This window comes from Oxyura jamaicensis, chromosome 7, assembly GCF_011077185.1.
Source record: "Oxyura jamaicensis isolate SHBP4307 breed ruddy duck chromosome 7, BPBGC_Ojam_1.0, whole genome shotgun sequence".
Lineage (NCBI taxonomy): Eukaryota > Metazoa > Chordata > Aves > Anseriformes > Anatidae > Oxyura > Oxyura jamaicensis.
In genome coordinates, this window is record NC_048899.1 from 4,745,724 (window position 1) to 4,769,392 (window position 23,669).

The 23,669-nt window shown below is 41.5% G+C and overlaps 1 protein-coding gene across 4 annotated transcripts in view; it reads right to left on the bottom strand.

Moving 5' to 3' along the window:
• The window catches only part of GULP1 (GULP PTB domain containing engulfment adaptor 1), a 152,814-nt gene extending 132,878 nt beyond the window's left edge, over window positions 1-19,936 (bottom strand). The window contains exon 1 of one of the 4 annotated variants that reach the window (XM_035331065.1): window positions 19,770-19,936. The gene's annotated coding sequence lies outside the window, so the exon portion shown is untranslated. The remainder of the gene's footprint in view (window positions 1-19,769) is intronic. The other 3 variants (XM_035331063.1, XM_035331067.1, XM_035331066.1) reach the window with 3 other exon arrangements.
• Between the last annotated feature and the right edge of the window lie 3,733 nt (window positions 19,937-23,669).

Genomic DNA, 23,669 nt, shown 5'->3' on the forward strand with positions numbered 1-23,669 from the left:
GTATCCCTAACTTAAACAAATCATTCTGCAATCAACAAGCTTTTCAGAAGTGTCTTGCCAATGAGAAAGGTTCTGCACTGAGAGAACCAGTATTGCAAAAAATAAATATTCTGGTGCTTAAATACCCAGCATAGCTTAATACAAAGTTATCACATTCTTCCCACTTGGGAGAAGTTAGATCCAGAGGCCATTTGTAAGTATAGAGCTTTTTCCACTGATTTTTATGGACAATGATCAGTGGATGAAGTTTTGTGACAACAGCATGACTTTTCAAGCTACCTTCCACCACAGAACTGCCTGTATTTTTGGACCAGACAGAGAGATTGTGTATTTTATTTATTCATGTACTTGCTCAGCAAGAAAACATTCCAAAACATTTCAAAACCTATAAGGCAGGTTTTATTTAAGCATCAGTATAATTTTATTTCCAGGCTTGCTTAAATTTCAAGAATTCTAAAACTTGAATATGTTGAACATAAAAAGTTAAAAATCTACATCCCAGCTGGCAATGATCTCATGTTAAATTACAAAGGAACAAAGCACTAGCTGATTTGTCTTTTCAAAGGACACTGGACTCAAAAGACCAAAGAGCTGACAGTGCAACATTTGTTTGCAATTGCTCAACTTTTGACATTTGTCAGAATCTTTGACCATCAGCAGCAGCAGCATCCTACAAGACTCACTTTCTACGTTCTCAGCTGACAGCAAGGTAACATGTAAGCATTGCAGGCTGTTTCCAAACAGACATGGAGGGGTAAAAATACTGAGCAGCAATGGCCTCAGTCATTTCATTTTTTTTCTTTGAAGGAAGAAATGTTCCTGTCAGCATGGGTTAGGACTGGCAATGCTAGCATAGCTATGGTTTGTTTTATAGGGCCATAGCTCGAGATCACTGCCACACACCGCACTTTGCGTCTCCACAACACGGGTTGGCATCAACGTCAATGTAAACGTTTGTGAAGCAGGGACAATATACCAGCTTAACCACTAATCCTCGTGATCGCTAACACAGAGCCATATGCTGATATTTCAGTTCTCTGTGTATTTAATTTTTACAGCCTGGGCACAGTTCTTACAGACGCGACATTTACCAATATTCACTCTGGCAGAAGCAATGGGGTTAATCAAACACCAGATAACTCTGCAGGGACTGAACAACAGGAAGGCTATAAGACAGCCAAGTAGCCTCTTCCTAAAAGAGCAGGACAATCAAGCACTTAGCAGCGGAGGCCTGGGCTGCCATTTCCCTCAGCAAGCTGGGCGAACCTTGCTGTCCTCACAGCCCAGGGAGTGAAAAACATGGTCAGTGCTTCTGATGGTGGCCTCAAAGCTCTGTTCCACCTGCCCAAATTCAGGCTCTGTCCTTTTTGAAAGCAGAATGATGTGATGCTAGTGTCTCACCTTGCACGTGAAATACTACGTGCAATGTTTGAACAATGTTAGTAATCATTCAGAAACTGTAAAACGCCAGAACAGTGCTATGTGGTCCCAACTGGGCCCCTTACAGGCATACATCATGACAGCACACACTTATGTAATGAAAGACTTTTTCTATAGGGCTGCTGCTCATTCATGACACAAAATGGGTGCTCTTTCCCAAAACGTGCAACTTATTTAACAGCTAATTGCAAAGCCCGGTGCATTGTTCACCACAAACTCCTGAAAGCAGAGTTGGAAAACAGTCAATGCTCATGGAAGAAAGCTCTACGGCAGCTCTTGCTAGAGCACTTCTGTGGCCCACAAACTGCACTGCATTTCAAAACCCAAAACTCCTCACAAAAAAGTGTCCTCATTTTACAGTGGCTGTTCAGCATTTAACAGATTGAAGAGTTGGAGGTCCCAATTGAAGACACTATCAAATATCCAGCAGCCTACTCCAGCGAGAGGTGGATTACACTCAGCTCCTGACTGGTGCTGCACTGACGGAGTGCACTCAAAGATTACACTTGCTTGCTGCAGGTGCAGTAAAACCTGGCAGAAACTACTGAAGCCATCTGCCAAGAAACACGTGTCTAAGCCCTCAGGTGTTATTTCTGAAAGAGCTAAAAGATGTGGAGTACTTCATGTACAAAGCAAGCTGCCCTTGATTTCAGACACATCAATGTCAACACTTCTGGAAATCAGAGCCAGGAGTTCAAGTCAAGTATTTCTAACAGAAGTGAAGAGCTTTCTATAGCATCTTGAACAGGATTGAATGGCAGAAACAGGGAGAAAATCATATTCTCCAGAACAACTGATCGATGAAGCTGAATTCCAGACTCTGGAGAGGGAAATAAGTTCTCGAGGACAAAGGTTTTTCTTCCCATCATACGCAAGACCAGACCTTTCTGTCCAAAGCCCTTCCAAAATCTTTCTGCTTGTTCTCCAGACTGGCTGCACAAATCCCTTCCCCTTTCTGCCCTACTATCATCCTGATTCCCAGTCCCTCCTCACTTACAAAACATCCACAGTGCTCCTTGACCATTTTTAATACCATCTCAGTTCATGGTCTCTATCTTTTTATCCAAGACGACCAAATTTTACCTTAATTACCAGCTCTTCATGTGCACATCTACCTCCTCTGACCAAGGTACATCTTCCCAATGGATCTCGCTCTTCTGTTCCCCTCATTTTGCCATTTGACCCAGTACTGGTTCCTAGTCCAAGCTCCTTTCCTCTCATCGCCAGGCTCCCTGCCCTAAAATCTTGACCCAAGTTTTCCTCTCTCTCTTTTCTGACTACAGGCTCACTCTGGCATGGAAGGGACAGGAAGACCTCCCATGTTCCCTTCCAAATTGTATTCTATGATTATTCTAGATATGAACCTGAAGGAAATCTTAGCTTATACAAATGAATTCTGCAAATTTCCCAGATACAAAAGGAGTGGAAAGCATATCCCTCATATAAGGCTGGTATGAGAAAAATTATACTACGTGTCACTAATCCATTACAAGTTTTCTGGTACTTTACAACTTGGACCAAACCATATTAAATATATATATATATATATATATATTTCAGAGGTTTATTTCTGGGGCTTTTCTGAATAGATTTTTTTTCTCCCTGTTAGTAATATAACTCAAGTTATATTGGAAAATTTAAGATTAAAGAGCTTAGTAAAAATTTAGGTTAAAAGTAGGGTTATATAGTGGAAAGTGTTTGGGAAACTTTGGAAATTAAGTTCCACCATCTCCATTTATGATGTGCATACAAACACTACTGCAGGTAGAGAGAATTCATAACTAAGATTATTATCTAGCCTCAATTTTGTGGACTAGCTATGATTCACTCAAAGATGCTTCCAGAATGACAAGTATATAAGCAGTCATGAAAACCAGTTCAATGAAAAAGCGGTATTATAAAGCTGCAAGCAAAGTGAGAGAGAAAGAAAACTCCTTCTGAGAGAACAGCATAATGCTGTGATCACACAGCACTGCTCCATCAGCAACGGATTTAGCAACTCCCGCTAATCCACTCCAGTTGCTCCCAACTCAGTCTCCTTCCCTCACCGTAGGTTAGTGGTTGACCTTTTAGGTACACTGCTTCCCATGGTTTTATAGCCATACTCTTGACCAACTGTTAAAAGATATGGAAAAATGCTGGTCCAATGTGCCAATGTCTCAAGGTAACCAAGAAGATTTCAAACTGTGTATGAAGCCTAAGTCATATTTTTAATATCTAGTTTCAGGTTGATAATTTTCACCCCCAACACTTACATTTGTAATGGAAAGCAAATAATAACTTAAGCAAATACTTTTGCATTTTCACATATTTGAAGGATATTAGGAGGATATTAGCTTACAGTGATTACCTGTTCTTACAAAGAACAGAGCTGCATTTGTCTGCAAATCACAACCTGACTACCTGAGACACCAATATTCATGCCAGGCCTCCCTCACGCTTCTGCTCTCCTGTTCCCCCCGAATTCCTACTGCTGCCAGCATTTCCCTTCTATTAGGCACACACAGCAAGTTGAAAGTATTCACTTGAATTCAACTGAATTATTCAAACAGAGTATGTTTACTTCCATATGTACACAGACCCTTAATAAATCAGTAAGGATACAGCCTCATACAGAAGCCACATCAAATCCCCAGGCTACTATTTATGCAGAGGGAGTCCAAAGCAAGCATCTGTATGACAGTTAGGAGTTCTTACGTGAACCCACAGCTTTCCTCAGTCTAACATACAGACTATTCCTTTTCAAAATTATAGCCTACTGGCAAATACGAAAATGAACCTAAAGGCCTCTCTCAACATATGTTACCCCAAATAACATACAGCACAATTGCCTGAACATCTAACACAATAATCTAACAGTTGTACCTGTCAAGAATTTGCAAAAGGATTCTGAATACAGTCATGAACAACAAGTGTAGAGACAGCCAGACGTAAACAGAAGAAGCAGAGTGGCCCTAATACTTAGGCGCAGCACTGAAACTGGAGAGATCTCACAGCTGCCTCTTAACATACCACTCGTGGTGGATGTCATGACTCCGAATTCTAGCCGACCTGTGCAACCTCTGAAACTTCACACTGTTCGTGACCGCATTATGTCAAACACTCTGCCTCTCCTGAATTCTCTTCACGAAGTATTAAAGCACAAAACATTACTCTGGAGGTATAAACCCACTGTTTCTGAAACGGAGCTACCTCCCAGCTAGTTTGCTCAAATCAGAAGCTGATGTGCTCGGGTCTGTCTGACCTGACGTGTCTTGTCAACACATATGATCAGTAAGCACAAGTTTGCACACTTCCTTAATTTATAAGACTCTTAACAGAATTGCAGAAATCATACGTATTTCTTTTTCCTCCCTCTTTAAGCCCCTGCTATCAGCCTCGTACTGTTGCAGTGAGTGCCAGGGTTCAGCAAATAGAACTGAAAAAAATACACGCAGAAAAGCACCACATGCACCACTAAAAACTCTGTCTCAGATTTAAAGATATTAATTTCAGCATAAATCTTAGGTCTATGGCCATGAACAACCAATGTAAGCAAAAAAATGACAACAAAACAGAACGATGTTGGCTTTGCTACTTTGCAAATCCCCATGTTCAGAAGGTGCACGCCCACACGCAGCCAGCCACCTTTGTGAAACTGCAAACTATTCAGAATTATCTTAACAAAAGCAGCTCCTTAAACAAACCACAAACCACTTAAGCAGTATGTTAGCCTGTTCTTTATCGTGGACTGTACATGATAACGTACTTGCCAGCTAGCATAAAAAGACACTTCAGTTACTCCTGGATGATATAGAATAGGACCCTGAATCCTGGATTTACAAAAGCAAACCTTTTCCTTTTGGGGTAAAAAATGCTTTTTACTGACACAAATAGGACAAGCCACTTTTTGTCTGTACCAAAATGGACACGAATAATGTTCTGAGAGAGGGGTTCTCAGTGTTCTTTGCAGACAGGCTCCTTTGGGCTGGTGCAAGCGATGTGACTGAAACAGACTATTTGTCACAACTAAAAAAAATATGTTTTAAAAGTAGCCAGGATCAAGGTAATCAAGGGTCATGTCAATGGCAAGTTGAAATATTGAAATCTAAGTAAGAACAGGCATTTCAAATAACTCTAAAAGCAATTCTAAGCAATAAATATAAAATCAAGTTTTATCAATAGCTTAACCTATGGACCAAATGGACGCAGGTGTGGGGAATCTCAAAGGAAAAAACTTTTTCTCTCTGTCACCAAATTCCCAGTTTGTTACATCAAAACATCTAATCTGCTCACTAGTGCCCTTCAGGCGAGGGATTCTTTCAAAACCCTTCTTAGACCACAAGGAGGTCTTTCATCACGCTCTACATCTGCAGTCCAGAGCACAGCACAATTACATGTATTCTCCTTTCACAGCTATCACCGCACTCAGAATGTGCATTTCAGGACTGGAAAAGCTGCAGGACACTGAACTGGCAGTTGTTGCACTAATGGCATGATACTATTATTTTAAAGCCCCAGACATTAAGGATTAATGAACTGTATTCACTCTAGAAGAAGGAAAAAAAAAAAAAAAAAGAATTACTGTTTTACTATTCTGACTGAAGCCTACACCACTTTAACAATTGTTTTCACTTTTAATTTGAAAACATGGAAAAAAAAAAAAAAAAACAAACATATTTTTAAGCATATTGGCCTTAACAGTTACCTTAAATCTCCAGAAAACCTTGCTGAAACTTGTGGTATAAACACACTTGCATCCTAAGAGTCCTACTCGTTATCCAGCTCAGCACTATATTCCAGCTAAAATTACACACGGTGTTTTGTGCAGGACATTTGCATTTCTCATCACAGAGGACAATGGAACAGTAATAGGAAAAGCCTCTTTTGTAAAACACATTAGGTATTAAAAACCACAGGAGGTTAAAAATGTCCTGTTACATGACATCATTGTAATGTAGCAGATGAAGGGAAAACGATTTAGAACAGGATTTGTCTTCTCTTTTGATCCAGATCATAGCACCAGATTGTATTTAATCCAAGAGGTCTGGGTACATTTTATTTTATCATCCACAGTCTGCACCAAATCTTGAAAATCAGCTTAGAAATCTAGGAACACAGAGCTCCAGAGTGGTTGTGGAAAAAGAATATTTATGAAATAAGTTGAGATCAAAATTGTATTCCTGGTTAAAAAGGCAGAGTCTGACCTGCAATGGCAATGCAGTAGCATTTCTATAAGGAAAGCTAAAGAGGAGCCAGACATGAATCCACATTCCTTGTTTACTCCCGAGGAATCACAGACAGAGATCAGGCATAACAACCAAACGTGCCTGATATTGCACCAGATGCTGAATTCTTGCTTGCATCAATTAAGTTCTCACTAACTTTGGTAAACAAACTGGGAGTGCAGAGAGACATATGCATACAGTTTCAGTGCAAGAAGAAATGTACACTCAAGTGACACTGAGCTGCAGCAGTTAGAGCAAATGGGATTCTAAAAATCAGTGGCCAAGCCCTGTGTTTGCAAGGTTAACAAGAACATGGTGGGCAAACAGAGTTATAAAGGGAATGAAAGGGAACAAACAAATAAATAATCCTCTGCAGATGGAACTGATAACTAAAAATGTATGAAATAAATTTAATGGATCATTCAAATAAAAAGAATAACAAGAAAGAAAAAAAAATCCCTCCAAGCCTAGATAAAAAAACATGAACAAGCAGCAAACAACAAGCAACAGAAGGAATATATAGAAAAGCTACCGATCCAACAAGCACATTTGAGGAAACAGCCCTGGGAAGCTCCCCTGTAAAAGACAGAAGATCCCAAAATTCTTTCATGTAATAATAACCTTCAAAGCCTCAGGACAGGCGCTGCTGTGTAGCTGCTCGTACAGGGAGAACAGACAGCAGAGACAACACACGAGACTTCCAACTCCATTACTTTTTATTTATGGAAAGCACTACAGCATACCATGCTCTGAAAACACAAAAGTAATTAAAAGAAAAAAAAAAAAAAAAACAGACAAGTTCTGATGGTGCACATAGAGAAAACGGTCATCCAAGGACACTGATGAACAAAGAGGTATATAGAAACAATACCTGAAAAATAACAAGCCCAACTGGCATCATAAGATTTTCCTTAATAAGAAACACAGAAGACAACCAAACATACTGTCCAGTTTTAAAACCATCTAGGTTAATCTGCAAGAAAAAAATAACTGCAAATTCTGGGAGCATGGGGTTCTGGGGTTCATACAAGTTTTTTAGGTCAACAGAAAACAGAAAATTGCCACAGAAAAAATGGGCAAACTATTTGATTTACGCATACACACCCCAAATCCAGAATGCTAAGGAGACTTGGGCAAGAAAGATTTATATATACACTGTATGTACACTGAACGTGTCATGCCAGTTCTGCTGAAGCACGGTTACCTATAAGTGAAGGATTGTGTCTGCTGAAAAAAGACTGAAGAGGGCTAAAATGAAAGTTCCAGGACAAGAGAATGTGACAAAATGTGATAAAAAAATAGAAAAGATAATAGGTAATAGAGAAGACTGAGTGAATTGCATGAGCATGATAAAGAACAATATTGAATTTCACAATGTTGTGCACCTGTAAGATCACTCCAAAATAAAGTACTAGCTAGGTTTCATCAGCAATGACAGGACTTAATGGATAATTTTTATCAGAGCAAGGGAAAAGTGTTTCCAGCAGGTAAAAATTACAGGTACCTCTGTCACTAAAAATCAGCAGGCTTCAGGCTACAAGCAAAAATCCAGTGTTTCTCCCACATCATTCTCCAGTCAGCCATACATCTTTCACAGGGATGCTAATACCAATCTCTCTCTTCTAACCATTCATCAGGTTTTGTGAAACGTATAATAAAAATATTGGAGCCGGCCAACACATCAAAATTATTGGCAAGGAGAAAGGCAAAAGGAAAAAAAAAAAAAAAAAAGTGATTACTCTACTGTAGCCTGATTCCACTAAAGCCTAGTCTGAAAATAAAGCATTTAAATAGTCTGCCTTCATTTTCAAGAGCAATCAGTCCCCGAAGTGCCAGAATCCTTCTCTATCCAAGCAGCAGCACCACCACCAACCGTAAAAAGATGCCTTGAAAAGTAGTTAAGGACTGGCACGCTCTGCTCTATGTTATGATAGGACTTACAACAGTGGAGCTTCCAAGTACAAATTGAATCTTCAGCTACAGCATGTTTTATTGAGCAGGGATGCTGCCACAACCACAAGCCCCTGGACAAGCCAGGACCATCACATTGTTTGTTCTGGCCTGAAAAGCTCTCAGCCCATGAATCTATTCTACACAACGATGATACTCTCCCTCAACTGATCTATTAAACAGGAACAGGAGGGGTATCAGCTTCCATTCTCAGCAGAGATCAGTATTCAGCTAAATCTCATTTCATAACATGAAGACATGAAGTAGTTATCTTAAATACAAGCCTGTCTTAATCTCTTATCAACACATGAAATCTGGGAATTACATTTGGCAAATGAACATCAGGCACTTCCAAGTAGCTCTGATGAAGGACAGGCGCAAGCACACAGAGAACGAACTTAAGACTACTCATCTGCTTGGACTGCCACAGAAATAGACATTTTTTGCCATTAAAATCAATCTCCACAACAGACCTTGCCTTATGATCGACATAAGGCAATGTACAACACCATAAATTAGACCAAGGCAGTCTTGGTAATTTAGCCACGGAAGGAGCACCGAATCCACAATACTTATTCTCTGTGATATATATTATGACAATGCCAAAAAAAAAAAAAAAAAAAGGAAAGAAAGCCATCAGTCTCCCTTTTTAAGCAGTCAGCAGGGCCACTCAGGGTAGCCTGCATTAAAAAAAAATAAATCATAAGAAATCAAACCCAAAGAAAACAAGTTTAAAAGATTGCTCAATTCCTGTTTTTCTATTATTATTTAATGAATAAAATAAGTATGCATTTTTCATTTTGAAAGAAAGGCAGGAGCCTGAAAAACACACTTCTGTGTTATTCCAGTGAAGCTTCGCAGGAAAATAAACAAACCTCCCCAGTACACATCTAGTAACCTGAATTTATGACAAAGCTTAATAAACTGGGTATAGTAAGAAGCAGCTGTGTTTTCCACAATACAGCCCTGTTTATCCTCACTTGTTAAAGTGGACGTGCCTTGCAGAATATAAAACTACATCAGTGAAGGATAGACAGAGACTGTTTACTTGCATGAATCAGTTCTGGTTAGGTCGCTGACAGACTCTACTGCAAGCAGCAAAAAAAAAATATCCTGCCCACACTGGATGAAGGCTTGCAGGTTCGCACATTGTACATGTGCTAATTTGAAAAGCAACCTTGTGGCATCTTAGGCTATTGCTCCACAGTCAGACTGAACACGTGTGAATTGTCCTGTCCCTCCCTTCAAGTGTTTGGTCCCACTTGACCCAGCTCCCAGTGCAATACTGCACACACCTGAGCCAGTGCCCAGAAAAAAGTGCTCCAGGCAGAAGAAGGTGGTAATAGATAGGGAAAAGCTTCGACCACCCTGTCAGCCGCATCCTGCTGTGTCAAGCAGTGTATGCAGAGTTGCATACCCTGAGAAGAAACGTACTCTGAGAAATCAAAGCACAGACAAGAACAGAATTAGTATATCCATGACACAACTAGTAACAGCATAAGTGTGGACAGCCCATGTTGTGGATGACCACACATCAGCCGCTGCTCTAGCCTGTATTTGCCATACACTAACATGGGTGTTCCTAATACACACGTACCAGGGCAAACTATAAAGGAATAACTGCTGCATTTTCAGATGAGTGATGAGATCTTTCAGTACAGAGCATAGAAATCTCTGCCATTCACCCTTCCACGCTGCATGAGGCTGAGAGTACGCTTGATAAGTTGCCTCCTCCAGGCATGTTTTAAAAAAGTCTTTAAGGAGATACTGCACCTGAAAGATCTTACCATGTAAAGTACTCCTAGGTACATAGCAAAATGCAAGTTTCAGATCTCTATCAAGACATAGTAAGAGTCAAAGCAAATTTGCCAGCTGAGAAGAAATACAGCTTATTCATTTTACCATACACAAATTCTGGTTGGTACTTAATGTTTGGATCACATCTTCTAAAAAGCAGCTGAACATAGTCCACAATTGGATACTGCTGTTTTAGGGCGGGGGGGGAAGTATTTAGACCATAAACAGGATCAAGTGACCTACAAATACACATCCATTGCAGCAAGCACGAGAAACACCACAGTAAATACAATGTACACAAACACTCTTTAAGAACATCTGGCAAAATTCACCATAACAAATTCAAAGCATTTATTTCTGGCCAACCACTTATTTCTTTCAGAACTGAGATCTTTAGCATTTTATTTTGTTCCTTAATATCCAGGCATATTCTTCAGAAGTTGGACATTTTTTTCCCCTGCCATTTGGCTAAGCAATCTAAGAACTTCATTCAGCAAAACTAAATTCCAGATGATCTAGCAAATGGAAGTGATTTGGATTACATAGAAAACAGATTATTTCAAGGTTTAGGAAGATATGGGTATGCCAGTAACATAACAAATCTCAAATACGTTCCGCTAATCTTAAATATGCTTTTCTTTACCTTTCACTAAATATCTAATCTGTGGTCTGTTTCTTCATACCTTTTAACCACTGTTTGGTTACAAGGTCAAGAAATGTTAAAATCCAGGCTGAAAGTGTAAATAGTCACAACATAGGTGAGTGAGTGAGAAATACTTACAGGACTATTGTGGAATCATTAAGGTTTATGGTTATATTCCTATTTACTGTTCTGTGTATTTTACAAAACCAATTTGTTACAGTTGAAAACTTCTTTCTTCATCTTCTTTTGAAGAAGCACAGCTAGGCATATCCTACAAATCTGTCTGAGGAAGGCACAATAGCATTGTCCATAGCGATTTTGGGGGGTGAGAGCAAGGGCAAGAGAAAAAAAGTGAAAAAAATAAGAGGAAGCAGGTGTGTATGGACAGGGAGGGAAATATACCTCTAGATTAGAGCTGAAAGGTTTTAAACTGCATTTAAAATCTCTCCCATTCCTCCAGTTTTGCTTGCTCTGCTTTTGTTTATTTTTTTTTCTGACTCACTACTCAAAGTTCCTAGATTCCAATCAAGCCTAACAATGCTACAGAGGAAACAGCTCCAGAGTGGGAAGAGAGAAAAATCTCATGTAGGCTTTATTCATAAACCACAAAATTATAAACAGTAAGGGTATTTCCCAAGAATGGTAAGAAGAATGCTACATAATAAGGTGCAATATCCTTAAATCATCTGAATACGACCTGGTTCTGTATTTTCTTCAAACCTGAGAAAAATACAGTAGCAAATTACCTCCTTGCCTGCCTCCATTTAAAGCCAACAGAAGAACTCTTACTAACATGAAAAATTCTATTTTGATGAGCAGAGCAGAACCAAAGCCTCAGAAGATGAAAGCACCAATTTTCCTGATCTCTACACAAACTGATGGATGAAGCAGTACAGAGTGATGCAATGAAGCTGGCGTTCATCTGGTCACTACCACCTGTGTTAGACAGCCTGGGAGTTTAGAGCAGGCTTACCACTTCTACATAGAAACATCCCACCCAAGATGAAGATAAGCAGGGAAATCCTTCAAACCCACTTGAAAATAAACTTCATTAAGTAAAATGTCAGCAATTTTGTAACACACATTGGCAACAGTTCTGTAGAAAAAGGAAAAGCAGAAAAAGCACTGATGCTAAGTACCACAGGTGAAGCACAATGTCCTCTGACATCCATAGTTGCATTAGCAAAGAGGAGAGGAATTAAGCATATCACATTCAAACCTGGGACTTGCACCATGTCCTTGCTCTCCCAGCTCACACGTTTCCAATTGCTTAGAAACTGAGCACGACAGTCACATCCCTATAAAAGCTCTTCTAACATTGTAGGAATTAGCCATTCCAGTACCTAGATCACAATGTTTTTCTGATTACGTAGGAACTACTAAAAGAATTAACTTGGATTTTATCTTACTTTTTATAATTTAAGATTCGGCCTCCCCTTATGTTGATGTTTTCTAAGTGGGATATCAAGAGAGATCACAGAGGAATCACTGCCACATTTTTACAAAGAATAAATTGAGAGTATGGCTTGGCACCTCAGTGTACTGGATGCAGAGATCAGATGCTGACTGTTCCTGCTGATACTACACTTGCCTGAGGCATCCCAGATCCCCCCAGGATGAGTGCGATCTCAAAAGAGGTTAAAGTTGTAAATAAAACATTCATATAAAATGATGTAAATAATGTACACTGCCGTATTTTGTAATTATCTATTTTAAATGCATACATACATGAAATATGGTACCTCAGCATTGCATTATCACTAAGTAATATGCAAAAATTCTCTCATTCTCCTTACCCTCGGAAAAGCGAGCAACAAAAGGGAAAAACAACCAGCAAGGCAGTTCTGCATCAACTGCTGCATGTAAGGAGCAGCCGCTCCCTGGGGCATTAGCGCAAGCCCACGCAGCGAGCACGCACAGCACACACCATGACACGCGGAAGTCATCACCGAACTTACTGCCCGCTGACACCGATACCTGCTGCCTCGTGGCAGCACAGTCCCTCTGCAGTCACATCGCTCCCGCTTTACCAGTCCATGTAAAAGCAAAGCACATACCAGCACTTTTTGGAGAGAAACAATCAAGAGTGCTGTCAGCTGTGCCGTGATCTCCTGACAGATGATCACTGCAGCTCATACCATGCAGCTGAGCTGAATTTTCCACGCCTGCAGATTTGCTGTCTGTAGCCGTGAGTTGGCTCAGGCCTCTCCAGTCAAAACCAATCCAAAAGCATGCAGAGTCCCACTGAAACTAAATGAAAAGGGGGTTCTGAGGACACAATATCATTTTCCATGTGAAGGGGGACAAGAGGACCATCATCACATGCATTTCTGAAGCCTCATTTACACAGGTAAAACTTTGGAATAGAAGGTTTTTCTCCCACTTCTTGCAGGGGTAAGACAAGCAGACAATTTGTCAAATGTTACAGTTCCACTTGCTTTCCTCTGTATTTCTTCTAATTTGCCTTCTTTGTGTACTCATTCAAGTGTAAACTGTAACACTGAACTAAGCACGGGCAAAGCGTATTTTCAACCTTAACACAAAATCACACCGTTTTTCTTCCCTCATGGTTTCCAGTCTTTCAGCTGCTATTTTCCTCCTACCTCTGGAAGAATCCAAGCAGCTTACAGAAAACAAACAGCTTTAGTTCCCTGTTCTTTATGGGAGTTTTGGCTACCTTTCAGCATAGAAAAGTGGTCGACTGGGAGGAAAGGGAAGTTGGGATGTAGGAAGGTGCCCGGAGCCTCCCATCACCACCTGCTGAGGGAAGGTTGTAGAATCCTTTTTACAAGTTGCAACCTCTTTAGGTTAACTTCTCTGAGTCTGCAAAACACTAAAATGCCTCAAAAAAGATAAAGGAGACTCAAGTTAGGAGAGCTGTGCTAAATTATAAGGCTATTAAGCCATTTTGTGACAATTCCATCGTTTCTGAGGGACTGTAAGAGAATGTTACATTCTTTACGCTCTGCCTTCCTAGCTATGAACTTGCTTTTCCATGCCTTTCAGCTTAACAGTCCAACACAGGACACAAAAAATCCCCATGAAAACTTGATACAATAATAATGTTACAGAGGAAAAAAAAAAAAAAAATACAAGCTTTCACTACAAGAATACATACAAGAAAGGGCTGTGTTGGCAGCTGCATGAGAGCTGTTTCACCCAGTTAGGTGGGAGATCTGTAAGTTCTCTCCTCCAATAACATCAGCATTACGCACACTGATGTTGCAGTTTAGCAGTGTTGACATACTGCATTTCACACCACAAAACATACCAGAAGCAGACAATTAAGCACAATTACTGTATGGCACAGAAAGATAAGAGAATTAGTATCAGCTCCAGTTGCAAAATTTGTTGGAAAAGTATTTCAATGCTAAGCCTATTTGCACAACAGAATAAATTGAATATTGATATAACATACAGCTTACAAAATTAGTACTGCAATTTTTAGGCTGCCTAAATCAAGAACAAGATCATATAAACTCAGATGTTAGAGACCTTTGTGCTTACAAATCCCCTGTACACGCTCCTTGAAAGCTCACACATGTGAAACAGATTAAGGGGCACGATGGTGGGGGTTAGGCTCTCAAACCACTTTCTGCTGGCTACGTGGTCCCTGCTACCATTTTCTGTCCCGAGTAAAGGCTCAGCACCATATTATATGTATACTATAATCAATTCACCTCTCATTATTACTCATTACTTTAAGGGGATTTTTTTTCCATGTTACTTTAACTGCAGTTCCTCTAAAATAGGTATGACCAGTGTACACCATCAGACACACACTCGTGCATACCACACCATGCCATGCCCTGCAAGACGAAACGACCATCTAGCTGGACAACAAGTGCCCACTGCTTTGGAAGCGAAGACTATGCCCATGCTGTCACTCGATGAAGTGGGAAGCAGAAGATACACTATCAGCTGGTATTGTCAGGACTGGAATTCAATCTGCTTTGGTTTCATCACATGAACAAGCAGCTGGAACCATCAGCAGAGGCCCATGTTGCATCTGATTATAAGCAAGGACGACAATGAAATATTTTGACGTACTTTTCCCATTTAAAACTGGAGCTTGTATCAGCAGAAGCTCAGACGTGGGGGTGCCATCATTCATGATTTTAGTGCAAGCTTTGCAAGATGTCTTTTTCTACAAGACTCAAGACCTGAAACTGAGCTTTTGTTAAAAAAATGAAAAGAAAAAGAAAAAAAGAAAAAGAACCACACCACTGTTTAACATAATCAAGTTTCAGACCTAAGGAACTGAAAAAATAAGAAAAAAAGATCTTTAAAGAAAGAAGAAAACATTAAACATTTGAAAATGACAAAGTGAAAGCCTGTACTGTTTTTAAGCCCATTTCATAATTTTGTTATGGGACCTGACTCATGATCTTTGAATGCATCCGGCTGCCAACACAGCATGTAGGAAGGAGGCATTAGAGACAGCACATATCTGCACAGCAAGGCATTTGGAAAGATGCTCCGGACAAACATTAAGAAAATAGGTTTGAGGACACACCAAACTTTTTTTAAACAACTCCTAATGTAATTGGCATGCAAAGATGACCGCTGTTCCAAACTACATTTTGAGATGTGATTGCAGGAAAAATCATTTTTTATTGGGAACGCAGTCACTTATCTAGGCTCATTACCTCACTTCTGCTCTGCTTTCCAGAAGATTTCACAACAGATGAAGAAAAAAAGTGTTGTTTCAAAAGACCTTCTTTAAAAGAACTACATAAAAAAAAAAATCCCTACAGTCTCTCAGTCTCAAAAGAGAAAATCTACTGATTGTGTTCGGCGTGCCTCTATGTGCAGGAAAATCCTGAGTTACAGAGGGCAGCCAAGGAGCAGCTCAGAGGATACTGTGCACGTAGGGTCCTGGTGAGAGGGGCAGCCCCTTGCTGCCAGCCAGGGCAGCCTTTGCCTTACCCAGCCTGGCCTTCTGCTTGGGCTCCTGCAAGGGTTTTCAGTGCCTCTGAGCACCTGGGAAATGTAAGCACAAGATTTAAGTTCCTGAGAGTGCATCCTGCCTGGGAAGAAGTGGAGATCTAGGATCTGCATTTGAAAGGGCAAAACTGAAAAAGAGATTGCACTGTGAAACAGCACAGCAGCTAGCACTCAGGGGTCTGCTTTGCATGTTGCTACTGCATTTTGTCTTCGTCCAAGATTGCCCCCATTAAAATTGCAGGGGACCAGGAGTGCAAAGAGAAAAAAAAAAAATCAAAAGAAAAACCACACACACACACAAAAGATCTTGAAGAGTTCCAGAGAATCCAGCAGTCCTAAAATGATTTATATATATATATAATAATAACATGCAGGAATTTGAATGCTAAAGTTTTCATGTTATTCTGGGGATTCCAAGATGACGGCAGCCCTTAGAGATGACTCTCCTCTATCCACAGCTATTGCCAGACACAGGAATACCTGCTCGCCCTGCCCCGCTAGAGCAATGCAGCATGCTAGAAACAGCCATTGGACTGTCAAAATATTTGCCTTAAAAGTCACACATTTTTAAAAATAAAAGTAATCTTTGCTTTACAGAAGTTCATGAAATGCAGTATCTTACTTTCAGGGCTTTTCTGGTACTTCTTTGCCACATTATCAAATAGTCTGCATAAAACTGCAGGTGTTCGGAAGCCTGAGCTCTGTTTCTTGCTCCAGTGAAAGCTCACTATATATATGGTTGTAAGAAACTCATGTCTCTTCTACAGCAGTGTCTATATCATTAAGCTACAAAATTGTACAGCCTTTCTTTGCCTAATGCACAATTATATCCCCAAAAAAACAGCAAGCCATTTCAACCTGAGGAAATGATGGTTATCGGAGTACCCTCATAGCTTGGTGATTAGAACATCTGCTTAAACCAGCAGAGGGGAGGAGGAATTAAAGTGTAAACTCTTTCCTGGGAATTCAAGATGAGTTTCCAGCTGGATAAACTCTCTATTAAAATCCTGGATAACATCTACCTAGTAACATCAGCTCCTTCTCTTGATGTTCAGTTCAGCAAAACAAACAGGTTTTGAAGCTACCTGGCAAGATGCAGCATTTCAGATGACCTTGTGCTTATTAGAGTGGGTGGAGCTGTAGCCTAGGTAGAAAGTGTTTTTAAGGCTGAGGATCTATGTCTGGCCAATGCCAGAGTTCTTTCAGTGCCCATGGAAAGGTAAAAATCTGCATAGGCCCTCAACAATGCAAATGAAGTGGCACAGACATGGTCTACGCTTGAATATCTAAGACTAGAAACAATTTTGATGTGGCATTTAAGTCATGGGGCATCTTCAGCGAAGCCCTGACAGAGAGCTAGTGAGATGAACGACATGGAAAAATCAGGGATTCAGAAGGTGCTAAGGTGGGGCTGACTTCCATCGGGAACAAGGGCTTGAACAAATATCTCTAAATGAGAAGTTGTATATTGAGGGCAAGAGACCTGAAGAGAACACTTGGGTAGCTATGCAGAGGCACTCTGTGTTGTAACAGTGGCAGTGCTGTTCACTCTTACCAGGGACACAAGCTGGTAGTCTAAGGGTGCTTACTGCTTCCAAAATCAGATTGCAGTCATGCAAAAAAGGGGATGGGGAAAACATTTATTTGCGCCCAATCAGTGTATTCTTATGCAACAGCTCTACTAAGCGATTAATCCGGGACTTTTTGTCTCACAAGCTGATTAACTTGCCATACATCCTGAGCCACTCATTTCACCCCCAACGATGATTGATGGTTCCCAGCCACCAGATGCTGCAAAGGAAACCTGCTGCACTTGGTGGACTCTTGGCACGCTACAGGCCCTCCAAAACCAAGGGAATTAGCATCCTAAGCAATTCCTGTCAAATACATCAACAATTCAAGGATAAGGGAGTTCCTTTTTTGTTCTTTTTCAAGACACAGTAGTCCCCCGTTGAAGCTAAAGTTGCCCTTTAATTATTTCACGCAGTAGCTTTAATTACTTTCTTATGACAAGTTCAAGCAATATGCTCTTGAGGGATTATCTCACGAGAAAAACTAATTCGATAACCGTAACATGAACACCAGTTTAGTGTATTTGACCTCTCCGGTTCTTTGTATAAGTCTTTTGATTTGGAGTTTCAGAGCATCCAGCAATATTTAGAAATGTTGGGTAAACATGCACTCGCATGCTGCTGTTTCAGAACCAAGATGTAACATTGTCTAAAGGCAAAGGATGAACGCGTTACTTTAATGAGGTCCTAAAGGACATTCTGAAAGGTCCCACCAGGTGAGCGTTTTGCAGAGCAGTACATACAGTCTTTGAACTCTGAAAAGACATTCAAGCCTCAAAAAGATCACAGAGTTGCTACCAAAGCCCAACAAGGCGGTGCCAACCATTAGTTTACATAACAGTCTCATCCGATGCTCTAACTACACCTTCCTCAGCTTTGCTCATCCACTACCAGTTTGGCGTTTCCCCACGAGATTTAAAATGCATTACACGGGATCCTGCAGTAGTGGTTCAGTGTTGCAGTCAATAATTTTTCTTTTCCTTTTTTTTTTTTTTTGGCATCAGAATAATTTTTGTTCCTGTACCCATCACTCCCAAGACACGCCCAGCGCTACCCATGTCACGCTTAAGACTGTCATCCTTACTGCTAAGGCGATCCTTGTTCCTGCTGATTTCCAGTCTCATTTCACTGATGTCCCTGTCTCAGGAGCTCCGTTAAAGGCACAGACCTGACTGTTCCCTTGCATCTTTCAATACTGCGCCGTAATTCCTGGGCTTTTAATCTGTGAATCACCAGCTTTATTCAACCTCTTCACATAAACATCAATGTTTAAGGGGGCCTATAATCACTCACACAGCTGCACACCTACAAATAAAACATGTACCCCAAACCACCCGGCAAACAACCACATACTTACTCTCACCATTTTCCCCACTATTTTGTTGTTCCTCTCCCTGAGTGCATGTGGAAAACCTCCAAACACCAGGGGCTGTCCCTGACACAACGATTGACTAAGCCGTTCACTTATTAAAGGCAAACTTTTCTGTTCGTGTTCAAATGGCCACAAAATAGAAGCTTGATCTTCAGAAAGGCTTTTTTCAACCCCTTGCAGGAACTGTCTTATTTTTACGACCACCATCAGCGGCGGAGGGTTGACGCTCTGAGGAACGGTGCATCGGCACGACAGCAGAACGGCGCTACCGAAGTTGGAATTTAGCCTCATACGTAGGGGAAGAAAACTATTGAAAAGACACAAGTGCTTCTAAGTCGTGGGTGCACAGCTACGCACGTAAGAAGCTAAAAAAGGATAACTGTTTATACCGAGTAGACCAAACATGTTTCGTTAAAACACTTCGCAATCCAAGAATCTTCCAAATCACCTCCGTACATGCCTTGCCTCCCAGTCGGGGAGGTCTGGAGCATGCTTTTGGTCACTGCTCTGGGCAGACACCCCGAGCAACTTGCAAGCCAGCAGCAGCCCCCAAACTTCCAGAGCCGCTGGGGCTGGGACTCAGCACCCACCGGGCAGCGCCCGGGGAGCCGGGGTCCCTCAGCAGCTCGTCGCGGGGTGGAAGTTCAAGAGAGCGAAGCCCGGCGAGCTGCGGGAAGTTTCCCGGAGCAGCGCGACCCCCGGTTCTCCCCACAGCCCGGCTCCTCACGCCGCCACAGCGACCCCGGGGACCCGCCTCGTCGGCCGATCAACAGGAGATGAACGGGCGCTGCCCTTCCCCGCTCCCCTCACGGCGCACCCCGAGCCGCCCCCCGGGACCGTACCTGCGGGTGATGGCGGCCGCCTCTCCGCTCCGCTCCCGCCTCGGAGCCGCCGAGAAAAGTTTCCTGACGTCAGCGCGGGCGGACGGCCGGGGGACCCCGCCTGCCTGCCGGGCCGGCTGCTCCCGGGCTCCCCCTGCCTCTGGCCGGGAGGAGGAGGAGGAGGAGGAGGAGGAAGGCGAGGAGGAGGAGGAGGAGGATGGCGCTCGGCAGGGGGCGCCGCTAGCGGTGCGCGCGGAGCGGCCGTTGGTGCGGTTGGCTCTGAGGTGGGGTGGCCGCTGTGGCGAAAGGCGCGGCTCCGCGGTCGCCCAGCAGCCTCGGTGACGCCATCCCCGGCTGGAAACCGTCACAACAGGGCTTCCGAGGGCAGCGGGGAGCCGCCGCCACCGCCCGGGGCTGAGGGGGAGCGCCCGGGGACGGGCAGCGCCCAGCCGACCCCCGGGCAGGGGGCCCGGCTCCTGAGGAGAGGGTCAGAGCGCGGGCTGCTCGCGCCCTGTCAGCCCCCGCCGCTTGTTGCACTCACGCTCTGCCCGCTTTCCTCGAGAAAGTGGTGGTGACACAGGAGGAAAACGATCGGAAGGAGCGTGTGTTAGCTGAGGAAGAGGACTGCGAGTTAGTGGCTCAGAACGCCTCAAAGAAAGACAGAGTTTGGGAAAGGGAGTTAAGGGAGACACCTGTACACGTCTTGGGTAAATCCGTGACAAAGAGTAAGGCTCTCAGTAGGGTCTGTGAATGATGCAGTCCTTGCAGGTAATCCCTGTCAAAATGTGCCTTTGGAAACACCGGAACATTGCACCAATATATTTTGCAAGTTAACGGGAGATGCTACTTAGGGACACAACATATTTCTAATAAGAAGAAAAGGAATTCAAGTCTGCCCTCTCTCCTCTATTCCCCACGGCCTTCTGCCGTGACGATACCCCGAGTGACAGGGTAGGAAGTGTCTTTGGAAAGGAAGGGAATTCATCCGTCATTCCCCCGGCTGATTTTTTTCACAGCACAGCACCGCTGTGCAAGTTGCCTTTCATTTTTCATTGATCAACAGACAAACCTCAAGAATAGCTATTTAGCAGAACAAAACACGCCGCTGAAATCAAACGAAAGGTGTTTTGTGTGCTGTGGGTGTTTTGTTTTCTTTACAGATGGAAAACAGTTCAGGGTGGCAATTTACAGTTTAGAGTGGAATGATCACGATGGAATAAACATGAAGGGTAAAAATCAACACCAGGCAGCTTTTTAGATCAGTAACTCCTAGATAATTACGAGCATAGATGTGAATTATATAAAAAGCTAATTAGTCTGGCTGCCTTTTCCATTCACTCCTAACCTCAATAAAGAGCCTCCAAAAAGTATACATGGAAATGAGACAAATTATGTCTGCTCTAGAGATTATTAGAAGGCTTCTGAAATTTCCCATCAGTTCAACGCTCTCACAGAAAAGACACAAACCCTAACATCTTATGTGCTTTCAGAGTTGTTTGTAAACTTTACCAGTAAACCAAGAAGCTATGAAGCTCTTGCAAAGGATCGTGGTGTAAAAAAAAAAAAAAAAAAAAAAAAAAGATTGAACTGTGGGAGAATCATACCTGCTAAATTCCAAAAGATAAACAGACAAATGTATCCTTCCTGTGAAGGATGGAAAGTGGAAAACCTTTTGAGGAAATTTGTCTGTGAATTATATCCTGAATAACAACATAGCCAGGAATTGTTTTCAGCATCCAGAAAATATTAAACATTATTCTGAAAAATAATAATAAACCTGTCTGTAGTGAAATATTAAGACAGTTGAATACCTAATGAATTTGATAAAAATGCTTTTACTTCATTCACAGCTGATCCCTGAGTGGTTGGTACAGACTTCCAAAATACTTTGTTATTGTTGTTGACAGCTATGCCTGTACACTCTTCATCAGCATCTTGTGGAAACTGACAGCAGCATTGCATGCATCTCCTTATCCACTTGACTGTAGAAAACTGAGAGAAAGGATGAGGAGAGAACCTATGAAATCTACGCAAGCATGGAAGAAAAAAATAAAGGGAAATTTCTACCCAGAACCATGCTTATGAGTAATAAAAGCAGAGTAATCTAGCCCATTTCAAGGTTGATTTGTTAATTGTGTGAAGCATGTAGACTTGTCACCTGTGTTTCTTATGGGTGTGACCATTTTTGAGGAAAAAGGCAGTTTGTGTATTGATTTCTTAGGAAAAAAAACTACAGTTCTTTTCAGTGTCTGGAAGCATCTTTTTATATTTGGCTTTTCAAAATATGTATCCAAGCCTCGATTTTTTTTTGGATGTAGCAAACAGGCACTCAAACCTCTTCGGTATATGTACTGTTTTTATTTTGTTCACAGAAGCTCAGCTGCAGTTAGTACTAGATGAAATCTCAAAGTTTTGATCAACCTATTGAAAATATATATATTTGTGAAGTCATAGCCTCCCTGACAGGTTTTAAGCTTTGCAAAACTAAGCTTCAGGAGAATTTTAGTAAAATTCTAATTAAGGTCAGTAGCTCACTCACTTTAAAGCAGAACCCAATAGAAAAACAGAGAACATTTTGGCTACAGAAGTACATTATCTTCAGTCCTCTGAAAGTGATCCAGAAAGCAAGGAAATTCTTCATCAGAGAAAATTAAAAATATTAAGTCGGGGGGGGGGGGGGGGGGGGGGGGGTTGGTTTTGGTTTCCAGATTTTTCTGGTATGAAGTCAGGGTAGGTTTTGTCCAACTTCAAGTTATACCATTTAGAATGCTATAAAAATATTTGTAAGTGTAGAATGTGTTTCCTCAGGAAAGGATGTATTTAAAAATTACTTCTGCATGCAAATTAGTTTCTTAAAAACTAATTCCATTTAGCAACTTGCTAATTCCTGGGGCTATCATTCTAGAGTGTTGCAGAGAATTTGAGCAAAGAACCAGGCACAGAAGAAATGAAAAGAATATCCTCAAGAGAGAACAAAATCACATTCATAAACACATAAAAATTGTCTCCTTATATGAAAGGATGTTGTATTGTTCTCGTGAGGTTGTAAGCATCAGTCATGTAAAGAGATAGTGATGACTGAGTGGAGAAAATACATGATGAGCAAAAGCAATGGAATCCACATTCATCTACAACTGTACCTGCACCAAGATCAAAGAGTAAATATTAATCGCTTGGATTGATTTAACAGAAAATAGTTACTAGGAGGAACAAAGATTAAAGGATTGCACCCATTACACAACCTGAAAAGTTTCACTTCCCTGCTGAGCACTGTCTCACCCCTCACAAAGACCAAAACCTAAATAAGCATTACCCTGCAGGAATGTTCAATAAATAAGACAGCAAAGCACCTCCATTCAATCTTTCTTATGAAGAAAAATTGCCAGAGAAGTTTCCGTCCTTGATTTCTTATTTAACCTGTGGGCCTTTTTAATGTTGTCGTGGAAGTATAATTTATACCCTCAATTTAAGTCTTCCTTGCTTTACCAGAAAACTGGCAATGTTTACACTGTAAACAAAAATCGCATCCCAACATTGATCTGGATAGCACTAGGAGGAGAAAAAAAGCTGTGCATATCAATCAAGGGAAAGACATCATAAGCAGCTTCTCAGCAGCAGAAACAACACCGGTGTGATACCACTGCTGTTCTAGCTACAATTGCAGAGCACAGCACTGTATGGGCTGCTGCAGGGAAAGTTAACATCCCAGCCAGACCCAGTACATTGGGAGAGATGGAAGAACATGAAACATAGCTATTTTGCCTAGCTTGATTAACTGGGAACGCAGCCATACTTCAAAGATGTGAAGGGTTATTGACTCAAAATTACAAGATTTCTTGCATTCCTCTCAATCCATTTATAAAAGGATTCCTGCTGAATATATATAACATAAGAAAAAACACTCTTGTGTATATGATTTTT